Raw genomic sequence first — 8,444 nt, 5'->3', positions numbered from 1 at the left:
CTTAAGGTTTCTTCATCTTTTTAAATTCTTTTATCTGATTTTTCTTCAAATATATTGGTGCCAAGTGCTTTATCTTCATGTTCACAAATTCTGCCTTCCACTTGCTCATTTCTGCTCCTCTGACTTTCTATTGAGTTGTCTGATTCTGTAATTTTATTGTTAATCTTTTGAATTTCTGATATCTGTCTATGGATTTTTCTAGCTTAGTAAATTTTTCATTATGTTCCTGAATAACCTTTTTAATTTCTTCAACTGCTTTATCTGTGCGTTCCTTGGCTTGTTCTGCATATTGCCTAATTTCTTTCCTGATGTCTTGAAGGGTTCTGTATATTAATCTTTTGTATTCTGCCTCTGGTAATTCCGGGAAGGCACTTTCATCTAGAAGATCCCTTGATTCTTCGTTTTGAGAGCATGTTGAGGCAATCATGGTCTGTTTCTTTATGTGACTTGATGTTGACTGTTGCCTCCAAGCCATCTATAAGTTATTGTATTATTTTATTTTATGTTTGCTTACTGTATCCTAGCTTCTTGCTTTGTTTTGTTTTGATATGCCCAGATGGGTAGCTTGAGTGAGCTAGCTTAATTATTTTTGCCTTTGGAGCTCTGACGTTCTGTCCCCAGACGGCTATAGCTGTTATCAGGTATATCAGCCTAGGAGTCCATTCACTTTTCTTGTATGAATTCAGCTCAGGTGTCCACGTAGCTGATCATCAATTGTGTGGTACAGGCTCTGTCCTACAGTCTAGGGGCAGGGGTGATTGGTGTAGGTATCGGTATCTGATTGCAGCAGGGGGTCACACTCTGAACAAGGCAGGGGGCTGAGAATCATCCCCCAAGTGTCTCTGAGGAAAGTGTGCCCCTGTTCCCTAGAGCGTATAGGTGGGTGGGTTCTGCAGCTGGACCATGGGCACGCAGGGTTTTTTGTTGCAAGGACTGGGAGGTACCAGTTATCCTTGGACCCCTGTCGCAGGTGGCTCAGTGACCTGAGTAAAGCCACCAGTCCTTAGGCCCCTGACGTGGGTAGATGGGGACCCTGTTTATTAGGCAAAGCAGTGTCAAACATCAATCACCCACCTCTCCGCCGCACGGCTGAAACAGATGTAGAGACGCCAATGAGGGCCTAGTCTCCCGAAATAGGCCCACACAGGTCCATGCAGGGGAGGAAGGTACTCAAAGTCCACAGACCGTTCATGCCTGGACGGGAGCTGCTTCTGTCCTGAGCTCCCCCAGTTAGTGGAGCTGGCAAATTATCTTTTCCTCCAGTTGCAAATTTATTCCTTCTCCAGGGCCTGGAGGATGGCTCTTGGTGCTCAGCAGGGCCTATCTCAGGCCCAGGGGAATGAACAGCCTCTGAAGCCAGCTTGGGGGTAAGGGGGCCATGGTTAAATATACACAAGTACTTAGCTTTTGCCAAGAGCAGGTTCTTCTCTGGTTCCGGAGGTGTGAGTAGGCTGTGCGGCTGGTTGCTTCTTCCTGAGGAAACTGCCTCCGAACGCTAGTACCAGCCCACTGCAGCCACTCCCAGGAATAGTGCCTGAGGGCTCCCGGCAATTCAGGTCCTTTCTCCTCCTGAACTGTCTCTTCCTTCCCCTGCCCCTCAGTTCATTTTCTAACCTTGCCTTTGATGTTCAGGGCTCCTAGCTTGTCATAAATATACTCTTTTCACTTGTTTTTTTCTGCTATTTGTTGTAAGAGGGCTCACCGGAGGCATGTGTGTATTCCGCCATCTTGGCCCCACCTCAGATTTGTTCTTTCTTTTGGCAGGCCTTGGTATATTCAATATTCTTTGCTAATGCCATAATTCAAAGGCATCAGTTTTTCTTTGGCCTTCCTTATTCATTGTCTAGCTTTCACATGCGTGTGAGGTAATTGAAAATACTGCGGCTTGGGTCAGGCGCACCTTAGTCCTTAAAGTGACACCTTTGCTTTTTAACTCTTTAAAGAGGTCTTTTGCAACAGATTTGCCCAATGCAATATGTCATTTGATTTCTTGACTTCTCCTTCCATGGGCATTGATTGTGGATCCAAGTAAAATGAAAACCTTGACAGCTTCAACCTTTTCTCCATTTATCATGATGTTGCTTATTTGTCCAGTTGTGAGGATTTTTATTTTCTTTACATTGAAGTGCAGTCCATACTGAATGGTGTAGTCCTTGAACTTCCTCAGTAAATGCTTCAAGTCCTCTTCATTTTCAGCAAGTAAGTTTGTGTCATCTGTATAACACAGGTTGTTAATGAGTCATCCTCCAAGTCTGATGACCCCTTCTTCTTCTTAGAGTCTAGCTTCTCAAATTATTTGCTCAGCATATGGATTGAATAAGTATGATGAAAGGATACAACCCTGACACACACCTGTCCTGAATTTGTACCACTCAGAATCCCCTTGTTCTTTTCAAACAACTACTTCTTTGTCTATGTACAGATTCCTCGTGAGCACGATTAAGTGTTCTGGAATTCCAACTCTTTGTAATATTATCCATAATTAATTATGATCCACACATTCAAGTGCCCAAGCTCAATAGCGGTTGCCTAATGTAGGCCTTAGGGGTGGAGCATGGGTGGTAAAGTGGTAGAATCTCACCCTCCATGCAGGAGAACCAGCTTCCATTCCTGGCCAATGCACATCCAGCACCTGTCTGTCATTGGAGCTTGCATGTTGCTAAGATGTTCAACAGGTTTCAGTGAAGCTTCCAGACTAAGATGGACTGGGAAGAAAGGCCTGGTGATCTACTTCCAAAAACCAGCCAGTGAAAACCCTATGATGGGATCATCATGAGTCAGAGACCAACTCTAGGCAGTTAACAACAACAACAATGTGGGCCTGGGCTGAAGGTAGGAGATACTGTTATAGACCTAGGCTCCCTAGCAGTTAGGTTAGGATCCCAAAGGGCAGAGGCCAGGTGATAGCACTTAAATTTCAAAGCAGTGGGCATCAAGGTCTGAATGCCAACCAGGGCCCTGATTCACAGGAATCTATGGAGATGGCTGATAGAATATGGTGTTCCTAGGGTAAGGTTGTCAGATTTACTAAATGAAAATACTAGATTCCCAGTTAAGTTTGAATTTTAAATAAACAACAAATTATTTTTTTAGAATGCCCCATGCATATCTAGCAACTGTATCCTAGGGGCCAAGACAGGTAGACAGCCAACAAGGGTACTGCTATATATATAGTCAAAGGAGATCCAAAAATGAATGATTAGAAGGCTGAAGTAAGCTGCCCCAATGGAAAGTCATACTCCCCTTCTCAGTTTCCAGACCCGAGCGAGTTCTCAGATTCAGAACTCATCAACTGAGATTACAACATTGTGGTAGGTATAACCTAGAATTATAGAAAGGGAAATATCCAGGTCATCCAAGGGCCATTGGATACAGGGTCCCAGTTGACGGTTATAACTAGGGTTCCAAAGCACCATCATGGCTGTTAAAGGAGAAGAATACGGGGGTCAGGTGATAAATGGAATCCTACCCCAGGTCCTTCACACAGACACACCTAATATCATTTACCTGCTTCCCAAAAGTATAATTGGAGTGGTCATAGAAGTTGGAAAAACACTCACCTCAATTTCTTGACCCATGGAGCAAGAGCTATTGAATTAGGAAAAGCTAAGTGGAAGCCCTTGAAGCTTTCCCTGAACCCTCCACAAGCCAAGATAGTAAATTAAAAAATATATATATATTGCTCAGAAACCTGTACACCAATGCTCATTGCAGCACTATTTACAATAGCCAAAAGGTAAAAAACAACCTAAATGTCCATCAACAGATTAATGGATAAACAAAACATGGTAGAACTCACAATGGAATATTACTCAGACATAAAGAGAAAGTCCTGATACATGCCACAACATGGATGAACCTTGAAAATATGCTGAGTAAAATAAGTCAGTCACAGGACAAATACTGTATGGTCTCACTTACATGAAATAAGCAAACATACAGAAATATATAGAAACCAAAGCCTCCCAGGGCTGAGAGGGAGAAGGGAAGGCAGGGTTACTGTTTAGGGGATATAGAGCTTATGTTAATGGGAATGAAATGATTTGGAAAAGCAATAATTTTGCACGACAGAAGAATGTAGTCAATGTCACTGAGTTACACATGTAAAAAATCATTGAATTGGCAAATGTTTTATTATGTATATTTGTAACACATTAAAAATATTATATATATATATATATACACACACACACACACACATACATGTGGAGCCCTGGTGGCATAGTGGTTAAGAGCTTAGCTGCTAACCAAAAGGCTGGCAGTTCAAATCCACCAGTTGCTCCTTGGAAACTCTGTGGAGCAGTTCTACTCTGCCCTGTAGGGTCAGTGTGAGTTGGGGTCGACTCCACAGCAACGGGTGTAAATACACACACACACACACACACACACACGTATACCTCCTAACAGTAGAGATTAGTGCCACTTTCAAAGACTTCAAGGATGCAGGGATATTGTAGTCCTGTCATATCCCCTATTTAATTGATTCATTTGGCCCCCACAAAAACTGAAGAATCATTGTGGATGACAGTGGGCTACTGCAAAGCTTTTATTATGTTTAACATTGTTGTATTATATTCTTCCATTTTTTGCATTATTCGGTCTTCCCAAGATGTGCTTTCAGTCCTTTCATCACGTTCATTTGAATGGTCTATCGTTTCTCTTTTCTTTTGCTTCTTGTGATTTTTTTGTTGGGGTATGGAATTTTTGAGGGTGTTAATTTTCTCAGTTCTCCCCAGTATTTGGTGTTTTTGCCTGCACCTCTTTCTGCAAAAAACTCCTAGGTAGGCAGAGCCTTCAGCCTTTGCTTACAGTTTCCTCTTCCTCTCTGTGATAGCTCCTTCTCCCTCCCCGGTTTAATTAAGATCCCAATGTTCCAGATCTCAGTTTTCAATTTTCAATGTCTCTCAAACACACTAGAGAACACGCTGTGGTCTATCTGTTCACCAGTGGGCATCGCCATTCAGGAGAGATATCATGCACTAATCAGTCTCTCTACTAGGGTGCACAGTCCTCTGTCTATAGTTATTACTCCCTTGCCTTCTCTGTTTCTGCAACCACATTTTCAGTTGGAAAACCCACATCAAGTGAGCCCCCTTTGGGGCTGGGTGTTGCCCTCCAGTTTTGCCTGAGGCTTCCTTCCCTGCTCTGTGGGGGCTGCTTATATCTAAGCTGGCATTCAAGTGAAGCACAGACAGACTTTCTTCTGTTTCATAAGGAGGAGGGGCTGGCACTCCCCAGAGGGATCTCCAAGAGATCTCTCTTCTTGGTTTTAGAGCTCCAGTGGCCCTGTGGTGTTTGGGAGAGCAATCTCCACTTAAGTAACCTGCCTCTTGGCTCCACTGCAGAGAATCTTCTGTAAGAGTTTGTATCAATCCAGCAGCCAACAGGTACCAGAGGGGAAGGGGTTATTGCACTCCCACCAAATCCCCAGGGAGGTCTACCTTGTTGCTATCAGAGCGTGCTCCGTAGTATGTTGGCTGTGGGTATAGCCTCCATTCAGGATGCCTGCTTCCTAGTACACAACAGCCTACCTCAGCAGTCCTCAATGACAACCGGAAGGGGCCAGACAGACCCAAACTAACTCCCAGGGAGGTCTGCCCTGTTGGTTTCAGAGGCCTGAGCTATGGGGTGTGCAGGGAGGCAGGTGGAGTGTTGGCTATGAGAGTGGACTCTACTGCAGGGGCCTTCTATAGTAATTAATAGTTGGTTTGCAATCAACAGTGTCCACATGGGGGAGGGGCTGGCACACTCCAAATGGACTCCCCAGGGAGGTCTGCCTTATTGATTTTAGAGCAGAAGCTTGGGGTTCTGTCTCTTTGTTCAGGCAGAGGATGTGGTGGTTAGAAAAGCAGGCTTTTTTGCTAGGGCCACCTCCCCTGTTCACAGCAGCCAGCAGCCTGTGTGACTGAGTGGGGATGGGCAAGGATGGTAGGAGAAGCAATTTTCCTACAGTATGTGACTCGTTAATTCATTGAGTCTTGCCTGTCTGCAGGTCCTCACTGCTTTTCTCTGCGCTCTGATTCAGAGTTCCTCAAAGCTAAACACCGTTTCCTTGTTGTATTTGTGGGGGAGGTAAGGTGGGGTCTGGGACTGTTGTTATACAAGCCCTTCTACACTTTTTTTTTTTTTTTAGTTGTTATTGTGGTAAAATATATATAACAAAATATGTGCCATTTTAATCATTCTTAAGTGTGCAATTCAGTGACATTAATTGCATTCACCATACTGTGCAATCATCATCACTATTCATTTTCAGATGTTTTTCATTCTCCTAAACAGTCCTTACATCTCAGTAAGAACTCCCCATCTCCCCTCCCCCGACCCTCGGTAACCACTAATAAACTCTTGTCTCCGTGTATTAACTATTCTAAGTATTTCATATCAGTGAGGTCATAGAGTAATTGTTCTTTTCTGTCTGAGCTCAACATGTATTCAAGATTCATCCATGTTGTGGCATATATTAGAACTTCATTTCTCTTTATGGATGAATAATACTCCCTTGTATGGATACACCACATTTGTTTATCCGTTCATTTGTTGATGGACGCTTGGATTGTTTCCAGCTTTTGGCTACTGTGAATAATGCTGCAATAAACATTGGTTTACAAGTATCTTTTTGAGTTACTTCTTTCAGTTCTTTTGGGCCTATACCTAGGAATGGAATTGGATCATATGGTAATTCTATGTGTAACTTTTTGAGGAACTGCCAAAATGTTTTCCACAGCAGGTGGAGCATTTTACAATCCCATGAGCAGTGGATGAAGATTCTAATTTCTCCACATCCTTGCCAACACTTGTTATTTTCCATTTTTCTGATAATAGCCATCCTAGTGGGTGTGAAGTGGTATCTTTTTGTGGTTTTCATTTGTATTTTCCTAATGACTATTGACATTGAGTAGCATTTCATGTACTTATTGGCCATTTGTATATCTTCTTTGGAGAAATACCTGTTCAAGCCTTTTGCTCATTTTTTAATTGTGTGATTTGTCTTTTGTTGTTGAGTTGTAGAAGTTCTTTATATAATCTGTTTTTAACATATGCATTTATTACTTCCACAATTAATTTTTTTACTTAAAAATTAAAAGAAATTTAAAGGATCTGATTCTGTCACTCCTGTGTTTAAAACTCGTCAATTTGTCCATACAATGGAGTATTAGTCAGTGATTTAAAAAATGAGCTATCAAGTCATGAAAAACATGAAGGAGCTTTAAATGCATATTGCTGAGTATAAGAAGCCAAACCACCGAGACTCATAGCCCAGCCAAGTCGACACACAACCTTAATGATCACAGCCTACCCCTTATCAGCTTGGCACCTGTACATATATAATCTCTGAATAAAGACAACTATAAGGTCATACTTGCACCTACCATGATACAATGAACACACACACAACTGAAAATGCACTAGCCATGTTTATATCTTATATTTTATATGAAAACAAAAATATTTGATGCAGTGCTCGCTTCGGCAGCACATGTACTAAAAATTGGAATGGTACAGAGAAGGTTAGCTTGTTTCCCTGTGCAAGGATGACATGCAAATTTGTGAAGTGCTCCATATTTTTAAAAATGAAACAAGACCCATACCATGCACAAAACGAACTCTAAATGGATCAAAGGCCTAAATATAAAATCTAAAACAATAAAGATCATGGAAGAAAAAATAGTGACAATATTAAGAGCCCTAATATGTGGCATAAACAGTATATAAAACATTACTAACAATGCACAAACACCAGAAGAGAAACTAGATAACTGGGAGCTCCTAAAAATCAAACACTTACCAAAGACTTCACCAAAAGAGTAAAAAGCTTACCTACAGACTGGGAAAATTTTTTTAGCTACAACAATTCTAATCAGCAGCTGATCTCTAAAATCTACATGATCCTGCAAAAACTCAACAATAAAAAGACAAAAAACCCAATTAAAAAATGGGCAAACCATATGAATAGGCACGTCACCAAAGAAGACATTCAGGCAGCTAACAGGTACATGAGGAAATGCTCATGACCATTAGCCATTAAAAAAAGAGAGAAATGCAAATCAAAACTACAATGACATTCCATCTCACTCCAACAAGACTGACATTAATCCAAAAAACACAAAATAATAAACGTTGGAGAGGTTGTAGAGAGACTGGAACATTTATACATCGCTGGTGGGAATGTAAAATGGTACAACCACTTTGGAAATTGATTTAGCACTTCCTTAAAAAGCTAGAAATAGAACTACCATATGATCCAGCAATCCCACTTCTCAGAATATATCCTAGAAAAATAGGAGCCTTTACACGAACAGATATATGCACACCCATGTTCACTGCAGCATTGTTTACAATAGCAAAAAGATGAAAGCAACCAAGGTGCCCATCAATGGATGAATGGATAAATAAATTATGGTATATTCACACAAAGGAATATTATACAACAATATAGAACAATA

The 8,444-nt window shown here is 41.5% G+C and overlaps 1 non-coding gene across 1 annotated transcript; it reads left to right on the top strand.

The window, feature by feature from the left end:
* Positions 1–7,458: 7,458 nt before the first annotated feature.
* LOC111752851 (U6 spliceosomal RNA) lies at positions 7,459–7,567 on the top strand. Its single transcript, XR_002787745.1, has one exon. It is a non-coding gene; the product is annotated as a U6 spliceosomal RNA (small nuclear RNA).
* Positions 7,568–8,444: the final 877 nt, after the last annotated feature.

Source organism: Loxodonta africana, chromosome 15 (assembly GCF_030014295.1).
Source record: "Loxodonta africana isolate mLoxAfr1 chromosome 15, mLoxAfr1.hap2, whole genome shotgun sequence".
NCBI classification, from domain to species: Eukaryota; Metazoa; Chordata; class Mammalia; order Proboscidea; family Elephantidae; genus Loxodonta; species Loxodonta africana.
The sequence above is the reverse complement of the archived record's forward strand: the minus strand, read 5'-3'. Positions and strand labels throughout refer to the sequence as shown.